A 13,815-nucleotide genomic window follows, 5' to 3' on the forward strand; every position below is an offset into this window, starting at 1 on the left:
CCAGTACCGGCATGGGAGACTGGCTGGGAATCCCTGGTCCTGTTGACATTTTGTACGTTTTTTTTCCAAGCTTGCCCTTCCGAGTTTATCCTTCTTGAAAAAAACGTCAGAGATGGCACGCTTCCGTCAACGGCCATTCTAAGCTGAATATGCATTCCCTCGTCAGATCGCAGCCGCTAAGCAGCTTGAGGCCGGGCCAGTACCGGCATGGGAGACTGGCTGGGAATCCCTGGTCCTGTTGACATTTTGTACGTTTTATTTCCAAGCTTGCCCTTCCGAGTTTATCCTTCTTGAAAAGAACGTCAGAGATGGCACGCTTCCGTCAACGGCCATTCTAAGCTGAATATGCATGCCCTCGTCAGATCGCAGCTGCTAAGCAGCTTGAGGCCGGGCCAGTACTGGCATGGGAGACTGGCTGGGAATCCCTGGTCCTGTTGACATTTTGTATGTTTTTTTTCCAAGCTTGCCCTTCCGAGTTTATCCTTCTTGAAAAGAACGTCAGAGATGGCACGCTTCCGTCAACGGCCATTCTAAGCTGAATATGCATGCCCTCGTCAGATCGCAGCAGCTTGAGGCCGGGCCAGTACCAGCATGGGAGACTGGCTGGGAATCCCTGGTCCTGTTGACATTTTGTACGTTTTATTTCCAAGCTTGCCCTTCCGAGTTTATCCTTCTTGAAAAGAACGTCAGAGATGGCACACTTCCGTCAATGGCCCTTCTAAGCTGAATATGCATGCCCTCATCAGATCGCAGCCGCTAAGCAGCCGGAGGCCGGGCCAGTACCGGCATGGGAGACTGGCTGGGAATCCCTGGTCCTGTTGACATTTTGTACGTTTTTTTTCCAAGCTTGCCCTTCCGAGTTTATCCTTCCTGAAAAAAACGTCAGAGATGGCACGCTTCTGTCAACGGCCATTCTAAGCTGAATATGCCTGCCCTCGTCAGATCGCAGCCACTAAGCAGCTTGAGGCCGGGCCATTACCGGCATGGGAGACTGGCTGGGAATCCCTGGTCCTGTTGACATTTTGTACGTTTTTTTTCCAAGCTTGCCCTTCCGAGTTTATCCTTCTTGAAAAGAACGTCAGAGATGGCACGCGTCCGTCAACGGCCATTCTAAGCTGAATATGCATTCCCTCGTCACATCGCAGCCGCTAAGCAGCTTGAGGCCGGGCCAGTACCGGCATAGGAGACTGGCTGGGAATCCCTGGTCCTGTTGACATTTTGTACATTTTTTTTCCAAGCTTGCCCTTCCGAGTTTATCCTTCTTGAAAAGAACGTCAGAGATGGCACGCTTCCGTCAACGGCCATTCTAAGCTGAATATGCATGCCCTCGTCAGATCGCAGCCGCTAAGCAGCTTGAGGCCGGGCCAGTACCGGCATGGGAGACTGGCTGGGAATCCCTGGTCCTGTTGACATTTTGTACGTTTTATTTCCAAGCTTGCCCTTCCGAGTTTATCCTTCTTGAAAAGAACGTCAGAGATGGCACGCTTCCGTCAACGGCCATTCTAAGCTGAATATGCATGCCCTCGTCAGATCGCAGCCGCTAAGCAGCTTGAGGCCGGGCCAGTACCGGCATGGGAGACTGGCTGGGAATCCCTGGTCCTGTTGACATTTTGTACGTTTTTTTTCCAAGCTTGCCCTTCTGAGTTTATCCTTCTTGAAAAGAACATCAGAGATGGCACACTTCCGTCAATGGCCATTCTAAGCTGAATATGCATGCCCTCGTCAGATCGCAGCAGCTTGAGGCCGGGCCAGTACCGGCATGGGAGACTGGCTGGGAATTCCTGGTCCTGTTGACATTTTGTACGTTTTATTTCCAAGCTTGCCCTTCCGAGTTTATCCTTCTTGAAAAGAACGTCAGAGATGGCACACTTCCGTCAATGGCCATTCTAAGCTGAATATGCATGCCCTCGTCAGATCGCAGCCGCTAAGCAGCCTGAGGCCGGGCCAGTACCGGCATGGGAGACTGGCTGGGAATCCCTGGTCCTGTTGACATTATGTATGTTTTTTTTCCAAGCTTGCCCTTCCGAGTTTATCCTTCTTGAAAAAAACGTCAGAGATGGCACGCTTCCGTCAACGGCCATTCTAAGCTGAATATGCCTGCCCTCGTCAGATCGCAGCCGCTAAGCAGCTTGAGGCCGGGCCAGTACCGGCATGGGAGACTGGCTGGGAATCCCTGGTCCTGTTGACATTTTGTACGTTTTTTTTCCAAGCTTGCCCTTCCGAGTTTATCCTTCTTGAAAAAAACGTCAGAGATGGCACGCTTCCGTCAACGGCCATTCTAAGCTGAATATGCATTCCCTCGTCAGATCGCAGCCGCTAAGCAGCTTGAGGCCGGGCCAGTACCGGCATGGGAGACTGGCTGGGAATCACTGGTCCTGTTGACTTTTTGTACGTTTTATTTCCAAGCTTGCCCTTCCGAGTTTATCCTTCTTGAAAAGAACGTCAGAGATGGCACACTTCCGTCAACGGCCATTCTAAGCTGAATATGCATGCCCTCGTCAGATCGCAGCCGCTAAGCAGCTTGAGGCCGGGCCAGTACCGGCATGGGAGACTGGCTGGGAATCCCTGGTCCTGTTGACATTTTGTACGTTTTTTTTCCAAGCTTGCCCTTCCGAGTTTATCCTTCTTGAAAAAAACGTCAGAGATGGCACGCTTCCGTCAACGGCCATTCTAAGCTGAATATGCATGCCCTCGTCAGATCGCAGCTGCTAAGCAGCTTGAGGACGGGCCAGTACCGGCATGGGAGACTGGCTGGGAATCCCTGGTCCTGTTGACATTTTGTACGTTTTTTTTCCAAGCTTGCCCTTCCGAGTTTATCCTTCTTGAAAAGAACGTCAGAGATGGCACGCTTCCGTCAACGGCCATTCTAAGCTGAATATGCATGCCCTCGTCAGATCGCAGCAGCTTGAGGCCGGGCCAGTACCAGCATGGGAGACTGGCTGGGAATCCCTGGTCCTGTTGACATTTTGTACGTTTTATTTCCAAGCTTGCCCTTCCGAGTTTATCCTTCTTGAAAAGAACGTCAGAGATGGCACACTTCCGTCAATGGCCCTTCTAAGCTGAATATGCATGCCCTCATCAGATCGCAGCCGCTAAGCAGCCGGAGGCCGGGCCAGTACCGGCATGGGAGACTGGCTGGGAATCCCTGGTCCTGTTGACATTTTGAACGTTTTTTTTCCAAGCTTGCCCTTCCGAGTTTATCCTTCTTGAAAAAAACGTCAGAGATGTCACGCTTCTGTCAACGGCCATTCTAAGCTGAATATGCCTTCCCTCGTCAGATCGCAGCCACTAAGCAGCTTGAGGCCGGGCCAGTACCGGCATGGGAGACTGGCTGGGAATCCCTGGTCCTGTTGACATTTTGTACGTTTTTTTTCCAAGCTTGCCCTTCCGAGTTTATCCTTCTTGAAAAGAACGTCAGAGATGGCACGCGTCCGTCAACGGCCATTCTAAGCTGAATATGCATTCCCTCGTCACATCGCAGCCGCTAAGCAGCTTGAGGCCGGGCCAGTACCGGCATAGGAGACTGGCTGGGAATCCCTGGTCCTGTTGACATTTTGTACATTTTTTTTCCAAGCTTGCCCTTCCGAGTTTATCCTTCTTGAAAAGAACATCAGAGATGGCACGCTTCCGTCAACGGCCATTCTAAGCTGAATATGCATGCCCTCGTCAGATCGCAGCCGCTAAGCAGCTTGAGGCCGGGCCAGTACCGGCATGGGAGACTGGCTGGGAATCCCTGGTCCTGTTGACATTTTGTACGTTTTATTTCCAAGCTTGCCCTTCCGAGTTTATCCTTCTTGAAAAGAACGTCAGAGATGGCACGCTTCCGTCAACGGCCATTCTAAGCTGAATATGCATGCCCTCGTCAGATCGCAGCCGCTAAGCAGCTTGAGGCCGGGCCAGTACCGGCATGGGAGACTGGCTGGGAATCCCTGGTCCTGTTGACATTTTGTACGTTTTTTTTCCAAGCTTGCCCTTCCGAGTTTATCCTTCTTGAAAAAAACGTCAGAGATGGCACGCTTCCGTCAACGGCCATTCTAAGCTGAATATGCCTGCCCTCGTCAGATCGCAGCCGCTAAACAGCTTGAGGCCGGGCCAGTACGGGCATGGGAGACTGGCTGGGAATCCCTGGTCCTGTTGACATTTTGTACGTTTTTTTCCAAGCTTGCCCTTCCGAGTTTATTCTTCTTGAAAAAAACGTCAGAGATGGCACGCTTCCGTCAACGGCCATTCTAAGCTGAATATGCATGCCCTCGTCAGATCGCAGCCGCTTAGCAGCTTGAGGCCGGGCCAGTACCGGCATGGGAGACTGGCTGGGAATCCCTGGTCCTGTTGACATTTTGTACGTTTTATTTCCAAGCTTGCCCTTCCGAGTATATCCTTCTTGAAAAGAACGTCAGAGATGGCACGCTTCCGTCAACGGCCATTCTAAGCTGAATATGCATTCCCTCGTCAGATCGCAGCCTCTAAGCAGCTTGAGGCCGGGCCAGTACCGGCATGGGAGACTGGCTGGGAATCCCTGGTCCTGTTGACATTCTGTATGTTTTTTTTCCAAGCTTGCCCTTCCGAGTTTATCCTTCTTGAAAAAAACATCAGAGATGGCACGCTTCCATCATCGGCCATTCTAAGCTGAATATGCATTCCCTCGTCACATCGCAGCCGCTAAGCAGCTTGAGGCCGGGCCAGTACCGGCATGGGAGACTGGCTGGGAATCCCTGGTCCTGTTAACATTTTGTACGTTTTATTTCCAAGCTTGCCCTTCCGAGTTTATCCTTCTTGAAAAGAACGTCAGAGATGGCACGCTTCCGTCAACGGCCATTCTAAGCTGAATATGCATGCCCTTGTCAGATCGCAGCCGCTAAGCAGCTTGAGGCCGGGCCAGTACCGGCATGGGAGACTGGCTGGGAATCCCTGGTCCTGTTGACATTTTGTACGTTTTTTTTCCAAGCTTGCCCTTCCGAGTTTATCCTTCTTGAAAAGAACGTCAGAGATGGCACGCTTCCGTCAACGGCCATTCTAAGCTGAATATGAATGCCCTCGTCAGATCGCAGCCGCTAAGCAGCTTGAGGCCGGGCCAGTACCGGCATGGGAGACTGGCTGGGAATCACTGATCGTGTTGACATTTTGTACGTTTTATTTCCAAGCTTGCCCTTTCGAGTTTAACCTTCTTGAAAAGAACGTCAGAGATGGCACACTTCCGTCAATGGCCATTCTAAGCTGAATATGCATGCCCTCGTCAGATTGCAGCCGCTAAGCAGCTTGAGGCTGGGCCAGTACCGGCATGGGAGACTGGCTGGGAATCCCTGGTCCTGTTGACATTTTGTACGTTTTATTTCCAAGCTTGCCCTTCCGAGTTTATCCTTCTTGTAAAGAACGTCAGAGATGGCACGCTTCCGTCAACGGCCATTCTAAGCTGAATATGCATGCCCTCGTCAGATCGCAGCTGCTAAGCAGCTTGAGGCCGGGCCAGTACCGGCATGGGAGACTGGCTGGGAATCCCTGGTCCTGTTGACATTTTGTATGTTTTTTTTCCAAGCTTGCCCTTCCGAGTTTATCCTTCTTGAAAAGAACGTCAGAGATGGCACGCTTCCGTCAACGGCCATTCTAAGCTGAATATGCATGCCCTCGTCAGATCGCAGCAGCTTGAGGCCGGGCCAGTACCAGCATGGGAGACTGGCTGGGAATCCCTGGTCCTGTTGACATTTTGTACGTTTTATTTCCAAGCTTGCCCTTCCGAGTTTATCCTTCTTGAAAAGAACGTCAGAGATGGCACACTTCCGTCAATGGCCCTTCTAAGCTGAATATGCATGCCCTCATCAGATCGCAGCCGCTAAGCAGCCGGAGGCCGGGCCAGTACCGGCATGGGAGACTGGCTGGGAATCCCTGGTCCTGTTGACATTTTGTACGTTTTTTTTCCAAGCTTGCCCTTCCGAGTTTATCCTTCTTGAAAAAAACGTCAGAGATGGCACGCTTCCGTCAACTGCCATTCTAAGCTGAATATGCCTGCCCTCGTCAGATCGCAGCCACTAAGCAGCTTGAGGCCGTGCCAGTACCGGCATGGGAGACTGGCTGGGAATCCCTGGTCCTGTTGACATTTTGTACGTTTTTTTTCCAAGCTTGCCCTTCCGAGTTTATCCTTCTTGAAAAGAACGTCAGAGATGGCACGCGTCCGTCAACGGCCATTCTAAGCTGAATATGCATGCCCTCGTCACATCGCAGCCGCTAAGCAGCTTGAGGCCGGGCCAGTACCGGCATAGGAGACTGGCTGGGAATCCCTGGTCCTGTTGACATTTTGTACATTTTTTTTCCAAGCTTGCCCTTCCGAGTTTATCCTTCTTGAAAAGAACGTCAGAGATGGCACGCTTCCGTCAACGGCCATTCTAAGCTGAATATGCATGCCCTCGTCAGATCGCAGCCGCTAAGCAGCTTGAGGCCGGGCCAGTACCGGCATGGGAGACTGGCTGGGAATCCCTGGTCCTGTTGACATTTTGTACGTTTTATTTCCAAGCTTGCCCTTCCGAGTTTATCCTTCTTGAAAAGAACGTCAGAGATGGCACGCTTCTGTCAACGGCCATTCTAAGCTGAATATGCATGCCGTCGTCAGATCGCAGCCGCTAAGCAGCTTGAGGCCGGGCCAGTACCGGCATGGGAGACTGGCTGGGAATCCCTGGTCCTGTTGACATTTTGTACGTTTTATTTCCAAGCTTGCCCTTCCGAGTTTATCCTTCTTGAAAAGAACGTCAGAGATGGCACGCTTCCGTCAACGGCCATTCTAAGCTGAATATGCATGCTCTCGTCAGATCGCAGCAGCTTGAGGCCGGGCCAGTACCGGCATGGGAGACTGGCTGGGAATCCCTGGTCCTGTTGACATTTTGAATGTTTTTTTTCCAAGCTTGCCCTTCCGAGTTTATCCTTCTTGAAAAGAACGTCAGAAATGGCACGCTTCCGTCAACGGCCATTCTAAGCTGAATATGCATGCCCTCGTCAGATCGCAGCAGCTTGAGGTCGGGCCAGTACCGGCATGGGAGACTGGCTGGGAATCCCTGGTCCTGTTGACATATTGTACGTTTTATTTCCAAGCTTGCCCTTCCGAGTTTATCCTTCTTGAAAAGAACGTCAGAGATGGCACACTTCCGTCAATGGCCATTCTAAGCTGAATATGCATGCCCTCATCAGATCGCAGCCGCTAAGCAGCCTGAGGCCAGGCCAGTACCGGCATGGGAGACTGGCTGGGAATCCCTGGTCCTGTTGACATTTTGTACGTTTTTTTTCCAAGCTTGCCCTTCCGAGTTTATCCTTCTTGAAAAAAACGTCAGAGATGGCACGCTTCCGTCAACGGCCATTCTAAGCTGAATATGCCTGCCCTCATCAGATCGCAGCCGCTAAGCAGCTTGAGGCCGGGCCAGTACCGGCATGGGAGACTGGCTGGGAATCCCTGGTCCTGTTGACATTTTGTACGTTTTTTTTCCAAGCTTGCCCTTCCGAGTTTATCCTTCTTGAAAAGAACGTCAGAGATGGCACGCGTCCGTCAACGGCCATTCTAAGCTGAATATGCATACCCTCGTCACATCGCAGCCGCTAAGCAGCTTGAGGCTGGGCCAGTACCGGCATGGGAGACTGGCTGGGAATCCCTGGTCCTGTTGACATTTTGTACGTTTTATTTCCAAGCTTGCCCTTCCGAGTTTATCCTTCTTGAAAAGAACGTCAGAGATGGCACGCTTCCGTCAATGGCCATTCTAAGCTGAATATGCATCCCCTCGTCAGATCGCAGCCGCTAAGCAGCTTGAGGCCGGGCCAGTACCGGCATGGGAGACTGGCTGGGAATCCCTGGTCCTGTTGACATTTTGTACGTTTTATTTCCAAGCTTGCCCTTCCGAGTTTATCCTTCTTGAAAAGAACGTCAGAGATGGCACGCTTCTGTCAACGGCCATTCTAAGCTGAATATGCATGCCCTCGTCAGATCGCAGCCGCTAAGCAGCTTGAGGCCGGGCCAGTACCGGCATGGGAGACTGGCTGGGAATCCCTGGTCCTGTTGACATTTTGTACGTTTTATTTCCAAGCTTGCCCTTCCGAGTTTATCCTTCTTGAAAAGAACGTCAGAGATGGCACGCTTCCGTCAACGGCCATTCTAAGCTGAATATGCATGCTCTCGTCAGATCGCAGCAGCTTGAGGCCGGGCCAGTACCGGCATGGGAGACTGGCTGGGAATCCCTGGTCCTGTTGACATTTTGTACGTTTTTTTTTCCAAGCTTGCCCTTCCGAGTTTATCCTTCTTGAAAAGAACGTCAGAGATGGCACGCTTCCGTCAACGGCCATTCTAAACTGAATATGCATGCCCTCGTCACATCGCAGCCGCTAAGCAGCTTGAGGCCGGGACAGTACCGGCATGGGAGACTGGCTGGGAATCCCTGGTCCTGTTGACATTTTGTACGTTTTATTTCCAAGCTTGCCCTTCCGAGTTTATCCTTCTTGAAAAAAACGTCAGAGATGGCACGCTTCCGTCAACGGCCATTCTAAGCTGAATATGCATTCCCTCGTCAGATCGCAGCCTCTAAGCAGCTTGAGGCCGGGCCAGTACCGGCATGGGAGACTGGCTGGGAATCCCTGGTCCTGTTGACATTCTGTATGTTTTTTTTCCAAGCTTGCCCTTCCGAGTTTATCCTTCTTGAAAAAAACGTCAGAGATGGCACGCTTCCATCATCGGCCATTCTAAGCTGAATATGCATTCCCTCGTCACATCGCAGCCGCTAAGCAGCTTGAGGCCGGGCCAGTACCGGCATGGGAGACTGGCTGGGAATCCCTGGTCCTGTTGACATTTTGTACGTTTTTTTTCCAAGCTTGCCCTTCCGAGTTTATCCTTCTTGAAAAGAACGTCAGAGATGGCACGCTTACGTCAACGGCCATTCTAAGCTGAATATGCATGCCCTTGTTAGATCGCAGCCGCTAAGCAGCTTGAGGCCGGGCCAGTACCGGCATGGGAGACTGGCTGGGAATCCCTGGTCCTGTTGACATTTTGTACGTTTTTTTTCCAAGCTTGCCCTTCCGAGTTTATCCTTCTTGAAAAAAACGTCAGAGATGGCACGCTTCCGTCAACGGCCATTCTAAGCTGAATATGCCTGCCCTCGTCAGATCGCAGCCGCTAAGCAGCTTGAGGCAGGGCCAGTACCGGCATGGGAGACTGGCTGGGAATCCCTGGTCCTGTTGACATTTTGTACGTTTTTTTTCCAAGCTTGCCCTTCCGAGTTTATCCTTCTTGAAAAGAACATCAGAGATGGCACGCTTCCGTCAACGGCCATTCTAAGCTGAATATGCATGCCCTCGTCAGATCGCAGCCGCTAAGCAGCTTGAGGCCGGGCCAGTACCGGCATGGGAGACTGGCTGGGAATCACTGATCGTGTTGACATTTTGTACGTTTTATTTCCAAGCTTGCCCTTTCGAGTTTAACCTTCTTGAAAAGAACGTCAGAGATGGCACACTTCCGTCAATGGCCATTCTAAGCTGAATATGCATGCCCTCGTCAGATTGCAGCTGCTAAGCAGCTTGAGGCTGGGCCAGTACCGGCATGGGAGACTGGCTGGGAATCCCTGGTCCTGTTGACATTTTGTACGTTTTATTTCCAAGCTTGCCCTTCCGAGTTTATCCTTCTTGAAAAGAACGTCAGAGATGGCACGCTTCCGTCAATGGCCATTCTAAGCTGAATATGCATGCCCTCGTCAGATCGCAGCCGCTAAGCAGCTTGAGGCCGGGCCAGTACCGGCATGGGAGACTGGCTGGGAATCCCTGGTCCTGTTGACATTTTGTACGTTTTTTTTCCAAGCTTGCCCTTCCGAGTTTATCCTTCTTGAAAAAAACGTCAGAGATGGCACGCTTCCGTCAACGGCCATTCTAAGCTGAATATGCATGCCCTCGTCAGATTGCAGCCGCTAAGCAGCTTGAGGCTGGGCCAGTACCGGCATGGGAGACAGGCTGGGAATCCCTGGTCCTGTTGACATTTTGTACGTTTTATTTCCAAGCTTGCCCTTCCAAGTTTATCCTTCTTGAAAAGAACGTCAGAGATGGCACGCTTCCGTCAACGGCCATTCTAAGCTGAATATGCATGCCCTCGTCAGATCGCAGCTGCTAAGCAGCTTGAGGCTGGGCCAGTACCGGCATGGGAGACTGGCTGGGAATCCCTGGTCCTGTTGACATTTTGTATGTTTTTTTTCCAAGCTTGCCCTTCCGAGTTTATCCTTCTTGAAAAGAACGTCAGAGATGGCACGCTTCCGTCAACGGCCATTCTAAGCTGAATATGCATGCCCTCGTCAGATCGCAGCAGCTTGAGGCCGGGCCAGTACCAGCATGGGAGACTGGCTCGGAATCCCTGGTCCTGTTGACATTTTGTACGTTTTATTTCCAAGCTTGCCCTTCCGAGTTTATCCTTCTTGAAAAGAACGTCAGAGATGGCACACTTCCGTCAATGGCCCTTCTAAGCTGAATATGCATGCCCTCATCAGATCGCAGCCGCTAAGCAGCCGGAGGCCGGGCCAGTACCGGCATGGGAGACTGGCTGGGAATCCCTGGTCCTGTTGACATTTTGTACGTTTTTTTTCCAAGCTTGCCCTTCCGAGTTTATCCTTCTTGAAAAAAACGTCAGAGATGGCACGCTTCCGTCAACGGCCATTCTAAGCTGAATATGCCTGCCCTCGTCAGATCACAGCCACTAAGCAGCTTGAGGCCGGGCCAGTACCGGCATGGGAGACTGGCTGGGAATCCCTGGTCCTGTTGACATTTTGTACGTTTTTTTTCCAAGCTTGCCCTTCCGAGTTTATCCTGCTTGAAAAGAACGTCAGAGATGGCACGCGTCCGTCAACGGCCATTCTAAGCTGAATATGCATGCCCTCGTCACATCGCAGCCGCTAAGCAGCTTGAGGCCGGGCCAGTACCGGCATAGGAGACTGGCTGGGAATCCCTGGTCCTGTTGACATTTTGTACATTTTTTTTCCAAGCTTGCCCTTCCGAGTTTATCCTTCTTGAAAAGAACGTCAGAGATGGCACGCTTCCGTCAACGGCCATTCTAAGCTCAATATGCATGCCCTCGTCAGATCGCAGCCGCTAAGCAGCTTGAGGCCGGGCCAGTACTGGCATGGGAGACTGGCTGGGAATCCCTGGTCCTGTTGACATTTTGTACGTTTTTTTTCCAAGCTTGCCCTTCCGAGTTTATCCTTCTTGAAAAGAACGTCAGAGATGGCACACTTCCGTCAATGGCCATTCTAAGCTGAATATGCATGCCCTCGTCAGATCGCAGCAGCTTGAGGCCGGGCCAGTACCGGCATGGGAGACTGGCTGGGAATCCCTGGTCCTGTTGACATTTTGTACGTTTTATTTCCAAGCTTGCCCTTCCGAGTTTATCCTTCTTGAAAAGAACGTCAGAGATGGCACACTTCCGTCTATGGCCATTCAAAGCTGAATATGCATTCCCTTGTCAGATAGCAGCCGCTAAGCAGCCTGAGGCCGGGCCAGTACCGGCATGGGAGACTGGCTGGGAATCCCTGGTCCTGTTGACATTTTGTATGTTTTTTTTCCAAGCTTGCCCTTCCGAGTTTATCCTTCTTGAAAAAAACGTCAGAGATGGCACGCTTCCGTCAACGGCCATTCTAAGATGAATATGCCTTCCCTCGTCAGATCGCAGCCGCTAAGCAGCTTGAGGCCGGGCCAGTACCGGCAAGGGAGACTGGCTGGGAATCCCTGGTCCTGTTGACATTTTGTACGTTTTTTTTCCAAGCTTGCCCTTCCGAGTTTATCCTTCTTGAAAAAAACGTCAGAGATGGCACGCTTCCGTCAACGGCCATTCTAAGCTGAATATGCATGCCCTCGTCAGATCGCAGCCGCTAAGCAGCTTGAGGCCGGGCCAGTACCGGCATGGGAGACTGGCTGGGAATCCCTGGTCCTGTTGACATTTTGTACGTTTTATTTCCAAGCTTGCCCTTCCGAGTTTATCCTTCTTGAAAAGAACGTCAGAGATGGCACGCTTCCGTTAACGGCCATTCTAAGCTGAATATGCATGCCCTCGTCAGATCGCAGCCGCTAAGCAGCTTGAGGCCGGGCCAGTACCGGCATGGGAGACTGGCTGGGAATCCCTGGTCCTGTTGACATTTTGTATGTTTTTTTTCCAAGCTTGCCCTTCCGAGTTTATCCTTCTTGAAAAGAACGTCAGAGATGGCATGCTTCCGTCAACGGCCATTCTAAGCTGAATATGCATGCCCTCGTCAGATCGCAGCAGCTTGAGGCCGGGCCAGTACCGGCATGGGAGACTGGCTGGGAATCCCTGGTCCTGTTGACGTTTTATTTCCAAGCTTGCCCTTCCGAGTTTATCCTTCTTGAAAAGAACGTCAGAGATGGCACGCTTCCGTCAACGGCCATTCTAAGCTGAATATGCATGCCCTCGTCAGATCGCAGCCGCTAAGCAGCTTGAGGCTGGGCCAGTACTGGCTTTGGAGACTGGCTGGGAATCCCTGGTCGTGTTGACATTTTGTACGTTTTTTTTCCAAGCTTGCCCTTCCGAGTTTATCCTTCTTGAAAAGAACGTCAGAGATGGCACACTTCCGTCAATGGCCATTCTAAGCTGAATATGTATGCCCTTGTCAGATCGCAGCAGCTTGAGGCCGGGCCAGTACCGGCATGGGAGACTGGCTGGGAATCCCTGGTCCTGTTGACATTTTGTACGTTTTATTTCCAAGCTTGCCCTTCCGAGTTTATCCTTCTTGAAAAGAACGTCAGAGATGGGACACTTCCGTCAATGGCCATTCTAAGCTGAATATGCATGCCCTCATCAGATTGCAGCCGCTAAGCAGCCTGAGGCCGGGCCAGTACCGGCATGGGAGACTGGCTGGGAATCCCTGGTCCTGTTGACATTTTGTACGTTTTTTTTCCAAGCTTGCCCTTCCGAGTTTATCCTTCTTGAAAAAAACGTCAGAGATGGCACGCTTCCGTCAATGGCCATTCTAAGCTGAATATGCCTGCCCTCGTCAGATCGCAGCCGCTAAGCAGCTTGAGGCCGGGCCAGTACCGGCATGGGAGACTGGCTGGGAATCCCTGGTCCTGTTGACATTTTGTACGTTTTTTTTCCAAGCTTGCCCTTCCGAGTTTATCCTTCTTGAAAAGAACGTCAGAGATGGCACGCTTCCGTCAACGGCCATTCTAAGCTGAATATGCATGCCCTCGTCAGATCGCAGCCGCTAAGCAGCTTGAGGCCGGGCCAGTACCGGCATGGGAGACTGGCTGGGAATCCCTGGTCCTGTTGACATTTTGTACGTTTTATTTCCAAGCTTGCCCTTCCGAGTTTATCCTTCTTGAAAAGAACGTCAGAGATGGCACGCTTCCGTCAACGGCCATTCTAAGCTGAATATGCATGCCCTCGTCAGATCGCAGCTGCTAAGCAGCTTGAGGCCGGGCCAGTACTGGCATGGGAGACTGGCTGGGAATCCCTGGTCCTGTTGACATTTTGTATGGTTTTTTTCCAAGCTTGCCCTTCCGAGTTTATCCTTCTTGAAAAGAACGTCAGAGATGGCACACTTCCGTCTATGGCCATTCAAAGCTGAATATGCATTCCCTTGTCAGATAGCAGCCGCTAAGCAGCCTGAGGCCGGGCCAGTACCGGCATGGGAGACTGGCTGGGAATCCCTGGTCCTGTTGACATTTTGTATGTTTTTTTTCCAAGCTTGCCCTTCCGAGTTTATCCTTCTTGAAAAAAACGTCAGAGATGGCACGCTTCCGTCAACGGCCATTCTAAGATGAATATGCCTTCCCTCGTCAGATCGCAGCCGCTAAGCAGCTTGAGGC

General features: G+C 51.5%; 19 pseudogenes; all 19 read left to right on the top strand.

Annotated features, from left to right (window-relative positions):
- The first annotated feature begins 321 nt into the window (after nucleotides 1-321).
- Nucleotides 322-440, top strand: LOC141051913 (5S ribosomal RNA; annotated as a pseudogene).
- A 461-nt stretch (nucleotides 441-901) lies between these two features.
- Nucleotides 902-1,020, top strand: LOC141051950 (5S ribosomal RNA; annotated as a pseudogene).
- A 273-nt stretch (nucleotides 1,021-1,293) lies between these two features.
- On the top strand, nucleotides 1,294-1,412 carry LOC141054767 (5S ribosomal RNA; annotated as a pseudogene).
- A 77-nt stretch (nucleotides 1,413-1,489) lies between these two features.
- LOC141054778 (5S ribosomal RNA) lies at nucleotides 1,490-1,608 on the top strand (annotated as a pseudogene).
- Nucleotides 1,609-2,069: 461 nt separating this feature from the next.
- LOC141058219 (5S ribosomal RNA) lies at nucleotides 2,070-2,188 on the top strand (annotated as a pseudogene).
- Nucleotides 2,189-2,461: 273 nt separating this feature from the next.
- Nucleotides 2,462-2,580, top strand: LOC141054789 (5S ribosomal RNA; annotated as a pseudogene).
- Nucleotides 2,581-3,629: 1,049 nt separating this feature from the next.
- LOC141054800 (5S ribosomal RNA) lies at nucleotides 3,630-3,748 on the top strand (annotated as a pseudogene).
- Nucleotides 3,749-3,825: 77 nt separating this feature from the next.
- LOC141054811 (5S ribosomal RNA) lies at nucleotides 3,826-3,944 on the top strand (annotated as a pseudogene).
- A 77-nt stretch (nucleotides 3,945-4,021) lies between these two features.
- Nucleotides 4,022-4,140, top strand: LOC141055581 (5S ribosomal RNA; annotated as a pseudogene).
- Nucleotides 4,141-5,392: 1,252 nt separating this feature from the next.
- LOC141056545 (5S ribosomal RNA) lies at nucleotides 5,393-5,511 on the top strand (annotated as a pseudogene).
- Nucleotides 5,512-6,364: 853 nt separating this feature from the next.
- On the top strand, nucleotides 6,365-6,483 carry LOC141054822 (5S ribosomal RNA; annotated as a pseudogene).
- An 845-nt stretch (nucleotides 6,484-7,328) lies between these two features.
- Nucleotides 7,329-7,447, top strand: LOC141052060 (5S ribosomal RNA; annotated as a pseudogene).
- Nucleotides 7,448-7,916: 469 nt separating this feature from the next.
- LOC141054833 (5S ribosomal RNA) lies at nucleotides 7,917-8,035 on the top strand (annotated as a pseudogene).
- A 1,050-nt stretch (nucleotides 8,036-9,085) lies between these two features.
- Nucleotides 9,086-9,204, top strand: LOC141055428 (5S ribosomal RNA; annotated as a pseudogene).
- A 1,441-nt stretch (nucleotides 9,205-10,645) lies between these two features.
- On the top strand, nucleotides 10,646-10,764 carry LOC141059223 (5S ribosomal RNA; annotated as a pseudogene).
- A 1,049-nt stretch (nucleotides 10,765-11,813) lies between these two features.
- On the top strand, nucleotides 11,814-11,932 carry LOC141054841 (5S ribosomal RNA; annotated as a pseudogene).
- A 1,032-nt stretch (nucleotides 11,933-12,964) lies between these two features.
- Nucleotides 12,965-13,083, top strand: LOC141058580 (5S ribosomal RNA; annotated as a pseudogene).
- A 77-nt stretch (nucleotides 13,084-13,160) lies between these two features.
- LOC141054845 (5S ribosomal RNA) lies at nucleotides 13,161-13,279 on the top strand (annotated as a pseudogene).
- A 77-nt stretch (nucleotides 13,280-13,356) lies between these two features.
- On the top strand, nucleotides 13,357-13,475 carry LOC141051918 (5S ribosomal RNA; annotated as a pseudogene).
- Nucleotides 13,476-13,815: the final 340 nt, after the last annotated feature.

Source organism: Dendrobates tinctorius, unplaced genomic scaffold (genome assembly GCF_039654945.1).
Source record: "Dendrobates tinctorius isolate UK_male_01 unplaced genomic scaffold, ASM3965494v1 ptg000011l, whole genome shotgun sequence".
Lineage (NCBI taxonomy): Eukaryota > Metazoa > Chordata > Amphibia > Anura > Dendrobatidae > Dendrobates > Dendrobates tinctorius.